Consider the following 21,334-nt stretch of genomic DNA (forward strand, 5'->3'; position numbering starts at 1 on the left):
GTTCTCAAGGCAAGAATACTGAAGTGGTTTGTGATTCCCTTCTCCAGTGGACCACATTCTGTCAGACCTCTCCACCATGACCCGCCTGTCCTGGGTGGCCCCACAAGGCATGGCTTAGTTTCATTGAGTTAGACAAGGCTGTGGTCCATGTGATTAGATTGACTAGTTTTCTTTGATTCTGGTTTCAGTGTGTCTGCTCTCTAATGACCTCTTGCAACACCTACCATCTTAATTGGGTTTCTCTTACCTTGGACGAGGGGTATCTCCTCACCGCCACCCCTCCTGACCTTGTTGGATCATGTGGTAGTTCTATTTTTGAGAAAACCTTACACTATTTTCCATAGTGGCTGTACCAATTAACAGTCCCAGTAAGACAGCACAAGAGTTCCCTAAATTTCTCTTAGTTCTGACATTCAAGAAGTTTCTCTGTGAACCTAAAGACTGGCTGCTTATAAATTCTTAGACATGAAGAGTTATGCAATGGGCATTAATCTTGATAGCCCTAAAATTCAAAGAGTAATAATGCTGAAACCAGATTAGATGCTCTTGTACAATAGCCTGCAAATGGAAATGTAAACAAGCCAATCTCTGGTTGTAGAGCTAGAACTAAGGATAGCCACATGAAGGATGGACCCAATAAGATAATTGAAGCCACTGTCTTAGTGACAGTAGTAAAGTAACAATATTAGATTGGAAATCTCAACGCCCGTACTCTAGGCCTGTTTCTGCAACTAACAGCTAACGTAAACCTGTAAGAGAGCCATATCCTGCTTGGATTAAAACATGATGATGCTTGAGGCCCTGTCTATCCCCAAATTCTGTAATAATAGGAATTTACATGATCATAAATAGTCTTTCTACTCCTTGGATGTACAACCAAATCAATCATTCTGTGTTAGTCCTTCAGTCATGTCCGACTCTTTGGGACCCCATAGACTGCAGCCCACCAGGCTCCCCTGTCCATAGAATTCTCCAGGCAAGAACACTGGAATGGGTTGCCATTTCCTTCTCCTAAATCAATCATTAATACCATAGAAATGACATATCAATGTATATAACATATATATATATACACACACATATTTATTAAATAGGCACTGTATTTAGTGCTAATGCCAATTTTTCTCCTCTCCAGGATGCTGTGATTAGTCTCCACATAAATTTTTTATCCCACAGAAGCTACTGATGAGTTTTTAATCACACAGAACTCAGAGAAATTCTTAGATTACAGTGCTATGATATATTTAATCAACAATATGAAACAAAAAAATTGGGTTTTCAAATGAAACATCCATTTTCACATGCAGCTTTTGTTTTTTTTTTCCTGACTAAATCTCACACAAGCCTTGAACTTCTTATTGGTTCAGTTATAGCTGTTATCTAAGATCTCTGCCAGTATTCAATGTTTTGGCTACTTCTAATCCTGTTGGAGAAGACTCTTATGCTGGGAGGATTGGGGGCAGAAGGAGAAGGGGACGACAGAGGATGAGATGGCTGGATGGCATCACCGACTCGATGGATGTGAGTTTGAGTGAACTCCGGGAGCTGGTGATGGACAGGGAGGCCTGGCGTGCTGCGATTCATGGGGTCACAAGGAGTCGGACACGACTGAGTGACTGAACTGAACTGAATCCTGTTGTCACATATGTCATCTTACTTACCTTAGATCCGATTGCTTCTCTTTTTCATAAAATAGCAAAATGCCTTTCATATTCTTATCAATCAAGGAAACAAATTTAAACTTTATAATTGACAAATATATGTGTTACATACAAAAATGATAAAAGTTATCATTCTCCCTATTTTCCATACCACCTAGTCTTATATCCTATAAATAACCAAGATTATTGAGTATATATTTCTAGATTATTTAATAAGAACAACACTTTTAATTTAATAACTCTGATATATGGTTTAAAAAACTTGTTTAAATACATTACCTCATTGAGTCTTTGAATTAGTCTGTGGCATACAAAGACAAATGTAATCCTCATTTTATAGATGGAGAAGATGAGGTAAGAAGGTGCAGAAGGTTGAGTTACATTTATATCCCAGGATGCTAAGGGCCAGTTCTGAAAATATTTGCTGCATACTTCCCCTACCAAACTTTGCATTCCATTTTTCATCTTTTTCTAATGTCAGCTCAACTTCAGCACCTATTTTCCACAAATCTTTATTCCAATCTTCTTTTATTCATTAAGTAAACATTAATCAGTCTGTACCATCTGTGAGACTCTATGCTAGATACTAAGGCAGAGCTTGGACCACTGAAGAAAAGGCATTAATCAAATAATGACAAAAGAAAAATGAATACTGCAACTGTGACACAGGCTTCAAAGTAGAAGAAGCATCCTGTGTCATCAGACCCTGTGATTAGGAGATTTGATACAGTCAGAAGGGTCAGGAGCATCCATTCTGAAAGAGTAACATTTGGGCTCTTGTTGAACAATGAGACAGAATTTACTGGATAAGAAGAGAAAGAGAAAATAACACATGCAAAAACCTTTAGCAGCAAGAAGCATTCTAAGTAGGGAATAAAGAAAGAAGCCTGATGTGAATGGATTCAAGAGATGGAGGAGAATACAATTTGAGATGAGACACGAGAAGAAATGGAGACCAGGCTCCACAGGGTTTTAAAGCCAAGGTTAATGATTTTTGTCTTTATCCAAAAAACAATGGGATTGTATAATTTAATTTATATGAAATATAAAAAGTAGACAAATTTGTAGAGACAGAGGTAGATTAGTAGTTGTCAGGGACTGAGGGAAGGGAAGAATGGAGTGTGACTGGTATTAGTTACAAGTTTCATTTTTGAGAAGAAAAAGATATTCTAAAATTAGAGATGATAATTGCATAACTCTGTGTATATTCTAAAACCTACCGAATTGCACACTTCAAAAGGGTGAATTTTATGGTATGTAAATTATATCTTGTAAGATTATTATTAAAAAAAAAAAACTAAGTGGGAAAAGATTTTAAGAAAGGAATCCTCTGATAAGATTAGAGTTTTGAAAGGATCACTCTGGCTTCAGAGTGAAAATACAGATCTGGGAGTGGAGAAAGGAGGCTATTATAATAATACAAGTGAGGGTAATTAAGAAAGGAAAACCAATAGAGCTTAACTATAGATTGAGTACTGGAGACAAATAAAAAGGAGATGTCAAGGCATAGTCCCTCATTTTCTAGCTTGAACAAGGAAATGGATTTCAGTGCCATTCACTGTGGTCCTAGCAGATGATCAGATTTTGAGAGGAGGGGTTTGGATCTTGAGTTCAGTTCTTTATCATATCATATTAAAGTCTGACATTCCCTGGAGATATGTCAAATAAAAATGAAAATATATAGGTCTGAAACTCAGAGGAGAGTTTTTAGTAAAGGAAAAACTTATGAGTCTTCTGCATATAAATTAAAATAGTAGACATGGATACAGAGAAACAAACTGGGAAGAGAATATATAGAGAGGAGAAGAGGGCTATGATCTACCGTAGAGGAACTCCAGATTCTTGGCTGTAGAGTATAAATCTGCACTGGAAAAATTAAAATAAACAGAAGCCAGAGAAATAGGGAGAAAGTCAAGAGAGTGTTCTGTCAAAGAGGACAAGGAGACTGTTGAATCACCTCTATGACAGCTCTCACACTATATAATTCCTACCTAGCTTCTCTGCTAGATTATGAGGTTTTTGAAGGCAGGCATATCTTCTTGTATTTTACTTAGTAGTGGGCCCATATCAAGCAATCAATGAATATGTGTGGTTTGCAATTAAATGTTTAAATTTGCTATTTGGTGGGGAGGGGGGGAACTGTTGCTTTGATAGCTCATAATTTTATGCTAGAAAATTCTTAGTGCAACAGAGAGAAGTTCCCATTTTTCCTGACTAAACAGAAATATCTCTAACTCCATAGTATAATGCAAGTGCGTGGCATAAACAGAGCTCAGTGAAAATGTCTAGCAGAAGCAATAAGCTAGCAGGAGTGGTGCTAAAGGCAGAAACACTTGCACAATAAAATCAAGGCTTAAATAAAATGAAAAAGGAGTCTGAAGGGTTACCGAGTTAAGATATTTTCCGAGCTAGATCTTTTATGGAAAAAAAAAAAAAAACAGCAAGACAAAATGCAAGGAGGCTAAAGAAGACATAAATTTGTGAACCATGGCTGCAATTTGGCTCCCACCCACCCAGAAGTCCGAAAGATGTGACCAAGCCCTACTGGAAGGATTGTTAATAAACAAGTTTACTTGTATATAAAGTACATAAAACTCAGCACTATATTCATAATTAAACATATATACACATAACAAGGTTAACTACTTACTTTATAAGCTGTTTATATTGTTCTTATAATCTGATTCCTTTCTTTCCTAATCTCCAGGAGTTTGTGGAAAGCCTACTGGCCAGAACTTTGATGCCCAAGCAGGCACTTCCTCATATTACATGCATTCAACTTCAAGACATCTTCCTCACAGCTGCCATGAGGCGCTGTGGGCATGCCAGCTAATACTACGCTGAGAATAACACTGAATGCTGGGGAGAGCTTCAGGTGACTCTTGGGGCAGAGATTACTGCTGTATATTTGCATAACACAAGGAATATTTTGTGGGAACAGATGCTACTTTACAAAAGTTTGCGCTGATTGGTGGCTCAGCTGGTAAAGAATCTGCCTTCAATGCAGGAGACCTGGGTTAGATCCCTGGGTTGGGAAGATCCCATGGAGAAAGGAATGGCTACCCACTCCAGTATTATGGCCTGGAGAATTTCATGGGTTAGTCTATGGAGTCACAAAGAGTTGGACATGATTGATTGACTTTCACTATGCATTTTCCACTTTCCTATACGTCTCCTGATGAATGTGGCAATTCTGGACATCTATTTATAGCTGAACTGAAAATTTTACCCTAAAAACTTTTCTGGGCAGCTCTTGTCAGTTGTGGCTTTGTACATTGAAAAATAAATAAATCTATGATCTGCATTTAGAAAATCCATCATGTCCTTTTCCCTCATTCTAACCTTGTCTCAAAAGTTTCACAAATCACACAACAAGGAATTTGAAATCTCCCATATGACTAATCCTGTTATCTTCTCTTGCTCTTATCATATCACATATTTCTTTGCCTTGTCTATTCTCTCCTAAAAGTCTATAGTGTACCTGTTTTTAGACACTTTATTTTTAAACCTTTTAGAGAAGCACTAACTTAGTCTCTAAAACAAATTCTTCCTACATGAAAATTAGTCAGTAATGCTCTGATTTATACCCCTTCAATTACCCCTTCCACTTGCAAGCACATTGCATAATAACATGTTCTAGACATTTCTGCTATCCTGCAGCAATAAGACTGTTTCTTTTCAAATATAAAATCTTTGTTTCTCATAATTTTCTTCTGTCACCCATGCTGTGGATGTTCTGTTTCTAATACTACTAGCCTACAGGCACAGACACTCAATAATTTTCATTTCCTCTACTTGTCTGACTTTGTCCAAATTTATTTGGATGATCATTTCCTCTCCTATTTTCCCCAAAACGGAAATATAAAAGTAAATAACGGTACTGCCTTTCTGTTTATTTTCCATTTATGTGGAAAGCCTAGAAGCTTAACCCCCAAAAGCAAGCACTCTTAAGCTTTTGTTCAAACCAGGTGTTTTTGGCTCTCAGCACCATGACTGTAACTTGAGAACTAGTTTTATGGCAGAACCATGCTGATCAGTCTTTCCTTTGCTTGCCAGGGGCCTGAGTGCTAGTCAGACGTGGGAACCATTAATTTCAGCTGCCATGGGTCAGACAGAGCAGCTCTCAGGCTGCTCCCCTCTGCTGCCTGCAGTGGGAGAGCAAGCAGTAGAGGGGTTGTGAATTACTACTTCCACAACGACAAAGTGCTCCACAAAACAGGCCAACCAGCAAGCAGTTTGGGGAAGTTATGCTTCTTATTTACTCCAGAGAAATCCAAATAAGTAAATCTAAGACTCAGAAGCACTGCAATAAAGCACGCTATTTCCCTTGGTTTAATTTTGAATTTCCTACTCTTCTCAACTTGAGATCATTTTTTGTATTGTGCATGTATGTAAAGACTATTCATGTTTGGTGACTCAAGCTTTAAGAAATAATCCTCTGGAAACCTTTAGATTAAGAACCAAGGCTGATCCTCATGCATCTAAGATTAATAGCCTCTAGGCCAGGGGACAAATCTTTCCAGGACAAGGTTTTCCCATGTGGCTTTTCTCCTTGGACTTCTACAAGAAGTTTCATTTATTATGTAAGTCTACATTTTTCAAGGTGCTCCCTCCATAAACTATCTTCAACTCCACCTGAAATTTGAGATTCTAAATTCAGTAGGACAATGTTCAAATCCCAGCTCTGTTATTTACCAATCATTGGTCAATTAATTTAATTCCCTTTAGCCTCAGTTTGCTCCTCTGTAGAAATAAGAACAGGTCTTCCCCAATATTAGCATGGACTAAGGCAAAACAACAAATGAAGGCCAATGTAGCATATGTCAAAATACCTAAAAGTTATCACATAAACTCTGCCCCCTAAGTGGCCTATTTTCCACTCAACCTCCCTTCCCCCCCTCCTCAAGCCTAGTCCTCTGGAAAGTACTGAGCACCCAGAGGACAGAGAGCCACTCTGCTCTCCCTGGGCCTGCCCCTGCCCCACTCAAAGCCTGTATGGGATTACGGATCTGCCGGGGCCAGAAGGTAGAAACTTCCCAGACCTCCTGGCTGATGACTGAAGTGCCAGGATTTGCCGATGAGCCTGAGCATCTACCAAAACTAGACCATCCAAGGAGAGGGGGTGAAGTAGGGAGGAAGAGAACGTCTAGGCATACCACTTTGGTGATTTAGGACATAAGCAACAGCACTGATTTGTTTTTAATTTTAATTGGAGGCTAATTACTTTACAATATTGTGGTGGTTTTTGCCATCCATTGACATGAATCAGCCATGGGTATACATGTGTTCCCCATCCTGAACCCCCCTCCCACCTCCCTCCCCATCCCATCCCTCAGGGTCATCCCCGTGCACCACCCTTGAACACCCTGTCTCATGCATCGGACCTGGACTGGCAATCTGTTTCAACGTTATTCTCTCAAATCATCCCACCCTCGCCTTCTCCCACAGAGTCCAAAAGTCTGTTCTTTACATCTGTGTCTCTTTTGCTGTCTCACATATAGGGTCATCGTTACCATCTTTCTAAATTCCATATGATTCTTTCTCTAGTTTCCCAGGGCAAAAAATGTCACACACACACACACACACAAACACACACTCAGCCCAGCATCCTCTGGCCTGGAACAGGCACTGTGGCTAACACAGTTATTTTCCATAATTCTCTGTAATCAAATTAATTCTACACATATAAAAAAATTAATAAAAGAAAAGCTTGAAAAGGAAAAACTGTGTCTTAATATCTATAATTTTCATTGTCTTCTAAAGCTCAAGGTACTGACTAGGAGATGCCCTTCTTATTCATGTCTAAGGGCAGGAATGATTGTGATCATTTTACTTATCTCATAGAATTGTGTAGGAAATAAATATGAAATGCATGTGAATTATGAATTATACCACTATCAAAATTAGGAGTAACTCTTCTCTAAGCTTGACCTCTAATTCTCACTGGGGAAAACAGGCAACGAAGCTGTATTTTTAGAAATTGAACAAATCTGAGACCAGTGTTATCCCATCGTCAAATCATTTGAAGATTTTTAGGCATTAGAGCACTATATTGGACTCTGGGCTTTAAAGATGATCAATTTTCTCATATGTTCAAGAATAACTAGATACTCCAACTCTTTGAGAGTAGGCTACGCTTGCCTTCAGTTGATTGCTTCATTGAGGTAGGAGAAATGAACTCTTTATAATCTCCTTAGAAATGATAAGCAGAGATGGCATCAAGCAAACGCAATAATCTTATATGGAATATTTTTAAGCAGCAGTTCCTTCCCTGATCTTTCACATTAATTAAACAAGTAGTTTGGTCCCATTTTTGGACAAAGAGTTTGCATGACACTTTATGAATATTATATATTCCAATTGCAACAATGATACAAAATTAATTTTTCTGAAAACCAAGCACACAGATGAGACTGGCTTGAAGTACAATTTGCTAATCTCATATTAGAGAAGAAAAACTTACTATACTGTGAGTATTGCAGGGTTTCAGGCCTCTGAAATGGAATTTGACTAAGGACATTCTGAGCAAATGGATAATACCATATATGATATATATGCTATATATTTACCTTACCTATAAGATTCTTACACATAGTCCTCAATTCAATCAGGCCAGCTGCCCACTAAAGAGCCCATGCTCACTGCCACCTCTACACCCTCTAAGCTTTTATCCATGCCTGATGATGCACGCCCACCTACAGGTCTTTCAGGAAAACTGCCCTGATAGTCTCCTCTCTCACTCCTTTGGTCTCTAATTTTTTTCTAATGTCACATGTGCATGTTTTTCCTTGCTATTAACATTTTAAAATAATTGAGATAGAGAACAAAAATCCAATGACTGTGTATCCTTCCAGAGTGCCTAGCATAGTGCCAATGACTTCAACACAGAAGAACTAGTTATCATTAATACATGGCAGACCTCAAAGGTCCACACAATTACTTGGTGTGTGGCCTATCTTTTCTTTTATTTCTGGAAGTAAGGTTACACAATATAGCAGACTATTTGAGCTCTGCTTTGTCCAACATGCTGTGAGACACTTGACAGATACAGATTTAAACTAGGTAACATGAACCCTCAAATAGTTAAGTGGTTTAGTGTGTGTGTGTGTGTTCCTCTAATGAATAATTAACAGAAGCAATTTGAGAGACTCACCCATCGTAATGTGCTAAGAATGGCATTTGGGTTTGATTTCTCTTCTGTGTTTCTTCTGAAAGCATTCACACACCAGCCACCATCCTTGATACTACGTTTATAGGTATGTCATGTCTGGAGCCTCTGAGGTGGAAATTATGACAGTTGTTCTAGAAGCAGTGATAGAAAGATAATTAAAAAATAATTAACAAGAATAATTAGCATGGGGCCAGGGGAGGGGAGCTTTTATTTTATCAGCTAGACTGATCTGATTAAATGTGTATAGAACACAGCAAGCCAAGTATCTTCACATGGCAATGTGGAAGAAACAATGATTTTTTCGTGTTTAATTTATTTTCCTGCTATTCCTTCCCCACCAAAAATCAGCAAGGAGTAGTCACTGTGATCCTCATTGCCTTTTAAAAAATTCCATTCAGCATCTCTCACAGCATATTTCCATTTGATTGAAGACATAACTGCACAGCTCCAACGAAAACACAGAAGGGGAACATCAGGATCTGTGAGCATAATGCTTCTGGGGGTTGTGTATTAGGTGATTACTTTGGCACTAGCTAAGGAGAAAAGAAAGGGAAACACAAAGGCAGTAAGCAGCCATCGAATTTTCACTTGTTTTTGCTTATCATGTTTTAGTTTCCTGAAAGCAAGCCTAAACTATATAAACTATATTTCCTGAAAGCAAGACTAAAGAATAGAAGCATTAACATTCACTTTCAGCCAGTAAGGTGTTCTCAGCACTGATTGTCTTTTAATTGGACAAGACAGTATACAATTCTATCCAGTAATTTCCCTGTTACAGGGAAGCTGTACATGTTCAAGAATGGCCCCCTGCTGAGAGAAAGCCCTTAGTTAAACAAGCTAGTCAGCTAGGAAAAACCACGTGCTGGGGTGAGACAGACTGGGCAGGAACCCTAGCCTTGGTCACACATCTCTACTAGTTGAGTGGCCTTGAGTGGAGTGCTTTCTCTCCTTGATCTGAAACTGTCTAATTAAAATAGTGATAACAGTACCTAACCAGCCTGATGTTGGAATAATCATATATTTGAGTGCTATGCTTCTGTCACAATACTTGTTTTCATTATCAGGTTCCTTAACCTCTCAGAACCTGCTCTCCCACCTGCAAAATGTAGGTATCACTAATCTCATAGGTTTAGAATGAGAATTAAATAAGGCCCCTAAGAAAATTACCTCCCCAAGCTATATCGTTTATCAAAACCAACTTGGGTAAAAAATTATGGAATGGTAGAAGATAACTAAATTCTTGACTTACATTTATTGAGAGGGAGGGGAAAAAAGAGAAAGATATGATACAGCTATAATAATAGGCATCAGAATATGGCTTTGAAACACATGTGTTTCAAAGATCTGAATATAGTATTATTTGGTAATTTGTATTTGCTTATTTGCTTTTTGTTTTGTTCATTTGCTTATTTTTAACATATGCAGGAAACTAAGTTGTGTCCTAAGCACTAGATATTTGTTAAGGCATAAAAATATAATTAGCACATCATCACACTATTCTGTTTCTCCCAGAACTTGATAGCACTGAAATGAAGAAATAGAGTAAATGAAGTGGGTGAAGGCTTTAACAGTGATTGTAATGGTAGGCAGAAAATAATTTATAATGATTTGGATTCTTCAGATGAGTTTCTCAGATGCAATTTGCCTAGAGGATATTTGAGATGAAAATGCAGAAAGAACAGGCAACCAATCACATTAGAGGGTGTGAGAACGGCTGACCTGTCTGAAGTTCACATCACAGAGTTTCATCTCAGAAACTTCACTCCCCAGGAGCCATGGGTCCTCTAAGGGGTCACTTGATTATAGCAGAATCCAGCCATGGCTGGCATAGCCTAGATAACTTCACTAGACTCATGATATCTATTTAGCATGACGTATCCATTCATTTAACAAATATTTTTGAGCCACTCATTGTCCTTCTGGACTTGTAGTCTGGTGGGAGAAGAGGCAGAAAAGGGCTATCTCAAGTCTAGCTCAGATAAATAAACATAAGGGCCCCAATATTTATTGCATCACTCTTTGCATCACATAGCCAGGACATGGAAGCAACCTAAACATCTATCAAGAAAGGAATGAATAAAGAATAAGTGGCACATTTATACAGTGGAATATTATTCAGCCATAAAAAGGGATGAAATTGTGCCATTTACAGAGATGTAGGTGGACCTAGAAGCTGTCATACAGAACGAAGTCAGAAAGAGAAAAACAAAGATCATATATTAATGCGTATATATGGAATCTAGAAAAATGGTACAGATGAACTTATGTGAAAAGCAGAAATAGAGACATAAATGTAGAGATAAACATATGGATGACATTAGCTCTGAAAATGTCTTAGCTATATATTGGGATGAATTAGGAGATTGGGATTGACATATACACACAACTAAATGTAAAATAGATAGCTAATGAGAACCTAGTGTGTAGCATAGGAAACTCTACCCTGTGCTCTGCGGTGACCTAAACAGGATGGAAATCCAAAAAAGAGGTGGTGTTATACACACACACACACACACACATATATACATTTATAGCTGATTCACTTTGCTGTACAACAAAACTAACACAACTTTGTAAAGCAACTATATTCCAATAAAAATTATTAAAAGAAAAGAAGGTTTTATATACATTAAAACCCCCATCACCACAGCCATCAAATCTCATAATTCATGTAGAGAGATTATGAGAGAGGAAGAGACTGAAAGTGCAAATGAGTCTTTTCCTTCCAAGTAGGAGATGTTTGCCCTTGGTAGTGTCATATCATGATTTTACTTTTCCTCATGAGTTTTTGACACCTTGTTATACAGCATGACCCATTAGCTCTGAAAAAGCCTCAGGAATATCTGGTTGCTCCCAACATGTTAGAACCAAGAATAATTCTCAAATTCTTCCATGTTCAAAAATACTAAGACTAAACTTTCCAGCTTGACACCAGGGCTTCCCTGGTGGCTCAGATGGCAAAGAATCTGTTCACAATGCAGGAGACCTGGATCCCTGAGTAGGGAAGATCCCCTGGAGAAGGGAATGGCACTCCACTCCAGTATTCTTACCCAGAAAATTCCATGGACAGAGGAGCCTGGTGGGCTACAGTCCAGGGGGTCTCAAAGTCAGACATGACTGAGCAACTAACACAGACAAACTTTCCAGCTCAGGTGATTGGATTCTAATTATTATGCCTGGAGCATATCACTCAAATATTCATTGACTAAATAAATGAACAACAAAAAGCTCTGAAAGAGAAGAGTGTGAAGGAAGTTTGTGGACAATAAGGAAACATTTTCAGAAAAACAAAAGGCAAGTTGGCTGCTTCCATAAACTGAGTGTTTCTCAAATTTATTTGAATTCTCCCTTTCAAAACATCCACAACTGTGAGATAAAAGAGAGCTGACAGTTGGAGGACATTAAAGTTGATTACCAATAGATTGTTTTAACATGCAAAGCAACTAGGGCTTTGCTTTGTGTACCGATCATAATTCTGAATCTGTGACAGTTAACCACGTCCGCAGCCAGCCTTAGGCATTATGATTCAGGCTTCAGAAATAGCATTTGTCAATACCATTACCTGTGCCCTCTTCACAGGATGAAATTCCAGGCCTGTACTTGTCCAATCAAATGGCTGCCTCTTGCTTTCCTTAGTCTCCTGTGATTGGCCAGGTGCTGTCAGCAGAAGAGATTCCTATTGAAGTCACTATATATTGATGACATCCCATCTCAGATGATCTTTAACACTGCCAAATAATCTTTCTGTTTGTCCACATTTATCTCTAGCTCCCGTTTCCTCAACTGTTATCCCAAAGTCTCACTGAAGCTCCATCTGCCAGTACTCCCTTCATCATTCTTAGATGACCGATGACTTCCTAGTTCACAAGTTAGGTAAAGCCCATGAGAATTCTGTTTCCTTTGTCCATCTCAATACGCACAGAGATGCCCCCTCTTCTCCCCTCCTTTCTTCATACCTAGTATTGAGATGCTCCTTGTTCTGTCTGTATTAATCCTTCAGCTGGCATCTTATGCCTCTGGCAAATCATTCCATCAATTATCCCATCTCTCTCTTGCAATTCAGCCTTTTCATGTTTAGGAGTTTACATAACTATGTTCAGATCTCTCCTACTCAAAGTAACAAAGGCTCAGTCCTGTAATCCCTTAATTATCTTAATACACATTATAAAAATTGGTTTTCAGATATAGTATGCCATTTTAAGAATGAATTTTCTTTACCAAAAAACTGATAATACTAATTTACTTAAAACCAGTGGATACTACTGAATAAAACATAAGTTCTCTAAAATAGCACACCAAGTTCCTAATTACCTATTCTCTACTCAGCTTCCCTCCTCATCTCCTTCCATCTTCCTTGGGAACCCTGTGCAATACTGAACTACTTCACCGGACGTTCTCTCTCACCACTCAGCATTACGATGTGTTTTGCTCCTACTGGGATATAATAATAGTCGTGTTGGGAAGTCCTCAAAAGGAAATATTGGGTAAGGCAGCAATTTGACTTGTTCACTGTAGCCATGCATGTGTGCCTGGTCACTCATGTCCGACTCTTTGCAACCCCATGAACTGCATCCCATCCGGCTCCTCTGTCCTTGGAATTCTCCAGGCAAGAACACTGGACTGAGTTGCCATTTCCTTCTCCAGGGGATCTTCCCCATCCAGGAACTGAACCCACGTCTCCCACATTGGCAGACAGATTCTTTACCACTGAGCCACGTGGGAAGTCCTCATTGTAGCTATAGGCAATGGCAATAACTAAGGTTTTGTAAACAGGGGAATGATGGTAGTGGGTTTCAATATGGATCATCTACATGAGAATAGATTTAAAGAGGACAAGGATGCAAACTTAGAAGTTTGCTGAGGTCCTCCAAATGAGAGCTAACTGGTCTGAAATAGAGTCATAGCAGTTAACATGGAGCCTCAAAGAGGCCCAAGGCACAGTATCACAGAGGTCAGAGTTTAAAAAGAGACCATTGTCACAGAAACCTAGAGTGTAGAGAGCCCAGCCTAAAAATGACTGATTCGAGATCAAATGCCACAGAAAAGACCCAAAAGAAAAATGTGGCCATTTGATTCAGTAATTAAGAATCTAAACAGCAGCAACTGCAATAGAGTAGGAGCAGAAACAAGGATGGAGAAGGCAATGGCACCCCACTCTAGTACTCCTGCCTGGCAAATCCCAAGGACAGAGGAGCCTGATAGGTTGCAGTCCATGGGGTCGCTAGGAGTTGGACACAACTGAGCGACTTCACTTTCACTTTTCACTTTCATGCACTGGAGAAGGAAATGGCAACCTACTCCAGTGTTCTTGCCTGGAGAATCCCAGGGACAGGGGAGCCTGGTGGGCTGCTGTCTATGGGGTTGCACAGAGTCGGACACGACTGAAGCGACTTAGCAGCAGTAGCAGCAGCAGAAAAAAGGATGCAGAATTGAGGAGTGAATGGGAGACAGGGAGTGACTCGCTAGTCCAATGAGTGGCTAGTACTTTCCAAGAAATTTGAATAGAAGGAACTGGAATAGACTAGACAGGTCTGGGCTTCCCAGGTGGTATTAGTGGTAAAGAAGTAAAGTGAAGTTTCTCAGTAGTGTCTGACTCTTTGCGACCCTGTGGACTGTAGCCTGCCAGGCTCCTCTGTCCATGGGATTCTCCAGCCAAGAATACTGAAGTGGGTTGCCATTTCCTTCTCCAGGGGATCTTCCCAACCCATGGACAGAGGAGCCTGGCAGGCTACAGTCCATAGGGTTGCACAGAGGTGGACACGACTGAAGTAACGTCACAGTCATGCAGACAGGTCTAGGAGCTCTGTAGAGACAAAAGGCTAGTGAGGGTGAAAAAGGTTTACATGTGCCTAGGCTAAATTCAGACTGAAATTGAAGAAAGTAGGGAAAACCACTAGACCATTCAGGTATGACCTAAATCAAATCCCTTATGATTATACAGTGGAAGTCAGAAATAGATTTAAGGGACTAGATCTGATAGATAGAGTGCCTGATGAACTATGGACTGAGGTTCATGACATTGTACAGGAGACAGGGATCAAGACCATCCCCATGGAAAAGAAATGCAAAAAAGCAAAATGGCTGTCTGGGGAGGCCTTAAAAACATCTGTGAAAAGAAGAGAAGCGAAAAGCAAATGAGAAAAGGAAAGGTATAGGCATCTGAATGCAGAGTTCCAAAGAATAGCAAGAAAAGATAAGAAAGCCTTCCTCAGCGATCAATTCAAAGAAATAGAGGAAAACAACAGAATGGGAAAGACTAGGGATCTCTTCAAGAAAATCAGAGACACCAAAGGAACATTTCATGCAAAGATGAGCTCAGTAAAGGACAGAAATGGTATGGACCTAACAGAAGCAGAAGATATTAAGAAGAGATGGCAAGAATACACAGAAGAACTGTACAAAAAAGATCTTCATGACCCAGATAATCACGATGGTGTGATCACTGACCTAGAGCCAGACATCCTGGAATGCAAAGTCAAGTGGGCCTTGGAAAGCATCACTACAAACAAAGCTAGTGGAGGTGATGGAATTCCAGTTGAGCTATTTCAAATCCTGAAAGATGATGCTGCAAAAGTGCTGCACTCAATATGCCAGCAAATTTGGAAAACTCAGCAGTGGCCACAGGACTGGAAAAGGTCACTTTTCATTCCAATCCCAAAGAAAGGCAATGCCAAAGAATGCTGAAACTACCACACAATTGCACTCATCTCACACGCTAGTAAAGTAACGCTCAAAATTCTCCAAGCCAGACTTCAGCAACATGTGAACCGTGAACTTCCAGATGTTCAAGCTGGTTTTAGAAAAGGCAGAGGAACCAGAGACCACATTGCTAACATCCACTGGATCATTGAAAAAGCAAGAGAGTTCCAGAAAAACATCTATTTCTACTTTATTGATCATGCCAAAGTCTTTGACTGTGTGGATCACAATAAACTGTGGAAAATTCTGAAAGAGATGAGAATACCAGACCACCTGACCTGCCTCTTGAGAAACCTGTATACAGGTTAGGAAGCAACAGTTAGAACTGGACATGGAACAACAGACTGGTTCCAAATAGGAAAAGGAGTACGTCAAGGCTGTATATTGTCACCCTGCTTATTTAACTTCTATGCAGAGTACATCATGAGAAATGCTGGGCTGGAGGAAGCACAAGCTGGAATCAAGATTGACGGGAGAAATATCAATAACCTCAGATATGCAGATGACACCACCCTTATGGCAGAAAGTGAAGAGGAACTAAAAAGCCTCTTGATGAAAGTGAAAGTGGAGAGTGAAAAAGTTGGCTTAAAGCTCAACATTCAGAAAACGAAGATCATGGCATCTGGTCCCATCACTTCATGGGAAATAGATGGGGAAATAGTGGAAATAGTGTCAGACTTTATTTTCTTGAGCTCCAAAATCACTGCAGATGGTGACTGCAGCCATGAAATTAAAAGATGCTTACTCCTTGGAAGAAAAGTTATGACCAACCTAGATAGCATATTCAAAAGCAGAGACATTACTTTTCCAACAAAAGTCCATCTAGTGAAGGCTATGGTTTTTCCAGTAGTCATGTATGGATGTGAGAGTTGGACTGTGAAGAAAGTTGAGCGCCGAAGAATTGATGCTTTTGAACTGTGGTGTTGAAGACTCTTGAGAGTCCCTTGGACTGCAAGGAGATCCAACCAGTCCATTCTGAAGGAGATCAGCCCTGGGATGTCTTTGGAAGGAATGATGCTAAAGCTGAAACTCCAGTACTTTGGCCATCTCATGGGAAGAGTTGACTCATTGGGAAAAAATCTGATTCTGGGAGGGGTTGGGGGCAGGAAGAGAAGGGGACGACAGAGGATGAGATGGCTGGATGGCATCACCAACTCGATGGACATGAGTTTGGGTGAACTCCAGGAGTTGGTGATGGACAGGGAGGCCTGGTGTGCTGCGATTCATGGGATCACAAAGAGTTGTACACGACTGAGTGACTGAACTGAGGCTAAAGGAGAACTTGGAAATTTTTTCTTAAAAGATCAAAGGGTAAATGTTTTCAGCTCAGTGGCCACAAGGCCTCTGTTGCAACTATTCAACTCTGCTATTATAGCACAAAACATTCAGAAACAATACCTAAGCTAATGGACAGAGCTGTAATTCTATAAAACATTACCAAAAAAGAGTGGAAGCAGACCCTCTGGCTATAGTTTGCTTGTCCCTGAGTGACTTCAGACAGACAGAAGGAGTGGGATTCAGAGCAAATCTTGTCCTTAAACCCGAAGAAAAAGGACAAGAATTCCTCCACACTCTGCCAAGGGCCTGGGTTCAACCCCTGTTCTGGGAACAGAAGTCCTATAAGCCACAGCTGGGCCTAAAAAAAAAAAAGCGGCAGCAAAAGGAATAGTGATATATATACACCTGTCAAAGAAGCTGGATTAGCATTAACTAAAAACTTGAATACTTCATTAAAACAAAAATTCAATCTTTTTAATGTTATAAAAAGATAACTCCTAAAAGTGAAACCAGATGTTTCTAAAATGGCTCTTTACAGGACTCTAATGAAAGAAATATTTACTTAGTTGTATTGAAATGATTTGGATATTTTAAATTCTCAACCATGATCCATCAGTACCATCTCTCAGAAACTGAAATAGCATTCATGATAGCAGCAAGGACCGCGCCCAACACCGCCCCCTCACCCCAGCCTCACCCCTTACGTGCTGCCTGAACTTGGTGCAGCACAAGCTCATCACTGCCTGCTCTAAAAGGAAGATCTGATTTGAAAAGAAGGAATGCATTATTCTCTTTCCACCCTAGATCTACAGATATCTTACTTGAAAAGCTGATTGTGGAATCCTGGCTTATTTCCATGACTAAAGCAATGTGATTAAGTTCCTATAGGCTTTAGATAATCACCCAAGCTTTTTGATTATTATAATCAGGTCAGAGCTTCAATCAATGAAGCTCTTCTAACACTATTGACTCCTTTAAGAATCTGGACAGGATAGCACCTAAAAACAAGAACTACAGGCATGCTGAGCAAAAGCTTTCTTTGCAGGGTAGTTTCCTTGGTACAGCTTAACCAGTGTGACAGTGAAGGATTAGCGTACCGTGGATGTCCACGTCCTGAAGCACGATGGACAGGGGCATATTTGTGCAGCAAAGTGGGCTGAGTCTATTACGTTTTTAATTTTCTAATAATTGTAATAGTCTTTCACTGAGAAAGTGAAAAATAGTGAATGTGGCTCAGTAGTGTCCAATTCTTTGCAACCCCATGGACTGTAGCCCGCCAGGCTCCTCTGTCCATGGAATTCTCCAGGCAAGAATACTGGAGTGGATAGCCATTCCATTCTCCAGGGGATCTTCCCTACCCAGGGATTGAACCCGGTCTCCTACACTGCAGGTGGATTTTTTACCATTTTAGCCTTTCACTGAGACAGATACACTAATCACCCTCATCATAATTAAGCTGGCTGGGCTTCAGTAGCTTTTCCAACCCAGCCAAAATTTGCCAGGTGAGCCATTTTGCTAACTTAAACCTTGTGAACAGTGTTATGAATTCATCCAAAAAACATATCTGGCAAGTCAACTTTCTCCTCTGTACAAATAAAGAAATCATGAAAGCTGGTTGGCTAACAGTGTTCTTTGCCACCCACCTACCATCAGTAACAATATTTCATTTGGTGCAGAGGAGCAGGGTGGCGGATATTTTGTGGCAAAGATCAGCCATGCTAGAGTTAAAGAAAAAATGTTCTTGTGCCTGTCAGGGGAGACACTGAAGACTGTAACTCCTCTCTAAGACTGTTCTGCAGAATGGCTCTGGGGAAAAGCTTCAGGCAGCCCTTCTCTGCTGTGGATGGAAAAAAAGAAATGGAAGAAAAATGTGTTAGGAAGCAAAGAGGTGGGGGCGAGGGAAAGAACAGGCAAACAACAAATAAATCTCTTGATAGTGTTTTGGATTGATAGATAGCACTTCATCCCGAAGCATTTCTCAAAACCCCACACATGCAGTCTCACAAAAGAAATGCAAAGCCTTCAAGAACAGAAGAAAACTAGAAAAACAAATAAATAACTAAGATTCTAATGGTGAAAAAGGAAAGGAAATACTTTGGACCAATTTCAGTTGGTCAAAAGACATTACAGAAAAGACTACCACTCTTAAATTCCTACCAGGTCTGGGTAAGAGTTCATTTTTTATGGTCTCATCCTTCAGGCATTCCATTTGGTTGGCTGAAAGGTTGAGTCACAGCCCTGCTGGGAACAGACTCCGTCCCAGAAAACCAGGCAATGACAAATGTTATGGCCAGTCCACTAAATCACACCATAGGAAAACCTTGACTTACTCTAAAGCTGTATTTTCTCAGTTCTCAGAATCTGAACCTGGCTCCAAGCATCATTTTGATGATGAGTTATCTCCTTTAAGTCCTCTGTAGAAGCAGGAAGTCCTAAAGCCCTTGGAGCCTTTTAAAAGTTTATTTTCCCCTGAGATAAGATACCAAAATCATAGCTCAGAACTAAAATTTCCACAACAACCAAAATAACTTGTTCACTCCCACCTAAAAATCTTCATATGACATCTCAGGATGCCACTTCATCATTTTTGTAAAACTAATAGCTTCCATTTTTAAGCCATTTATATTCTATCCATGTGCTTTTATATAGCATCACAGTTACACCCTATCTCTTTGAAGAGTCACTACACTTATGTGTGATCTATATTTTGCAGGCTATTCAAGCACATAACCACAAAACAAAAATGTTTCTAATTCTCTCTTACTTGTTCTTTGAGAACTCAAGCATCATATAATACCTGGGAACATGTCTAGGAATCAGCATAGGATTTTTTAATTCTCTTGGCTACCAACATTTTCTTATCCTCCTCCTTTAGGTCTTTATTGTTTGTGTGCTTTTTAGCCAACATCAAAAGTGGCAGCTACGCTGATTCAGTTTTTCAAAGACTTGACCACCATCATTGCTGACTGTGGCCACCAGAGCTGTGGATGTCAGCCATCGGCATTGCCCTTTCATTGCTCTTCTCAGTATCAGAAGTGATGCTGAGGTCCATGCCATTTATGATGACTAATATTAGAGCCCCATCCACTAACTCCACCACTGCTATAACCCACACTACTCACCACTGCTGCCAGTGCTACAGCTGACTCTGTTAACTGCTGTCAAGGCAGCAACCATTGCAGCTCTTACTGCTGCCAATGCTGGGATTGCAACAACCACCCTTCTGAGGCCCAATGTTGATTTTATCATGGCTCTGGTGATAGCTCTCATGAAAAGTTTCTTTTTAACCTCTATTGGTCTTTATTGTATCCTTCTTATGGTAGAATCAAGGCAAGTCTCCTCAGCGGTAGACTGACAGATGGCTGAAATACCAACTTAATTGTTCCAATAATTATTCGAGGACACATCCTTGAGAACAGTTTCCTTCATCCCATAGTCAAAACATCACTAAGGTTACTAACTACTTTCAAAACATATCCAGAATCCAACTACTTCCTTCATTTGTATCCCTACTACTCTTATTCAAGTCATAATCCTATTTAGTCTAAACTTTGAAATGACCTCTGAACTGGTCTTCCTGCCTCAAGTCATGCCCTCCTATAATCCATTCTCGGCATGTCAGCTACAGGGAGAATTTTATAAATATAACTCAGACCACAAAACTCCCTTGTTTGGAGCCCTCCAGTGTTTCCGTGCCTTACTCTAGTTTACGTGATGCACCCCCCAACTAACCCCTTCAACTTCACACCACTCTTGACTTAACAATGTGTCTTCAGCCACTTTGGCGTTCTCTCTTTTTCCCAGATACACCAGCTCATTCCATCCTGAAGTCTATGCACCAGCTGTTTCTTTTTGCTTGAAATACTTTCCCCCACCCACCCAGTATTTTTGTGGCTCCTTTTCCCTCAGAGAAATGTTTCCTGACCTGTCGGTCCAAAGAAGCTTCCAAGTCATTGTCTTCTTATTGTATTTTAATTCACTGAAAAGCACTTATTGGTCTATTTTCCTTATTTATATAATCATTCGATTGTGGTTTACATAAATCGATGCTACATAAATATATTGATGCAAAATAAAATCTTTAACTGCAAAGTCTACAGGATTATGTAAAAAATTTGCTTCAGAGAAAAACTGCACCTTGACTTGCCAAAAAGTCACAAATCAGTAATTGATAAGTCCAATTTCAGAGAACATAAAAACTCAGAAATTCAACTGACATTAAAATACTTCTGTCCAATTAAAAGGAAGGTGTGGGCAGTTTCCTTCTCTGTTCGCTAGTTCCCCATTCCCTGTTTACCACTCCTAGATGCAGCTCCCAGCCTTTTCCATGTTTAAGGAGGAGAGAAGAGAAAAAAAATGTGGAAAAACCTTCCAAGACTGGTGCCAGTATCCTCAGGAACTGGTTTCCTCTGGCCCTGATGGCTATTTTAAGTTTACTCTTTCTCCTTTCCTTGGATTCTTCAAAACTGCAACCACCCCTATCTCTAGAAATACCTCCCCTGCAGTTCCCTGACATAAATATTCA

At 39.8% G+C, this 21,334-nt stretch overlaps 1 long non-coding RNA gene across 1 annotated transcript in view; it reads right to left on the reverse strand.

The window, feature by feature from the left end:
* Positions 1-12,490, reverse strand: part of LOC147365748 (uncharacterized) — a 35,116-nt gene extending 22,626 nt beyond the window's left edge. The window contains exons 1-2 of the long non-coding RNA XR_015132708.1: positions 12,395-12,490; positions 8,815-8,963 (exon numbers count right to left, since the gene is read on the reverse strand). This is a non-coding gene — a long non-coding RNA (uncharacterized LOC147365748). The remainder of the gene's footprint in view (positions 1-8,814; positions 8,964-12,394) is intronic.
* Positions 12,491-21,334: the final 8,844 nt, after the last annotated feature.

This window comes from Bos grunniens, chromosome 9 (assembly GCF_055505025.1).
Source record: "Bos grunniens cultivar Pamir isolate PY7600 chromosome 9, Bosgru_T2T1.0, whole genome shotgun sequence".
Lineage (NCBI taxonomy): Eukaryota > Metazoa > Chordata > Mammalia > Artiodactyla > Bovidae > Bos > Bos grunniens.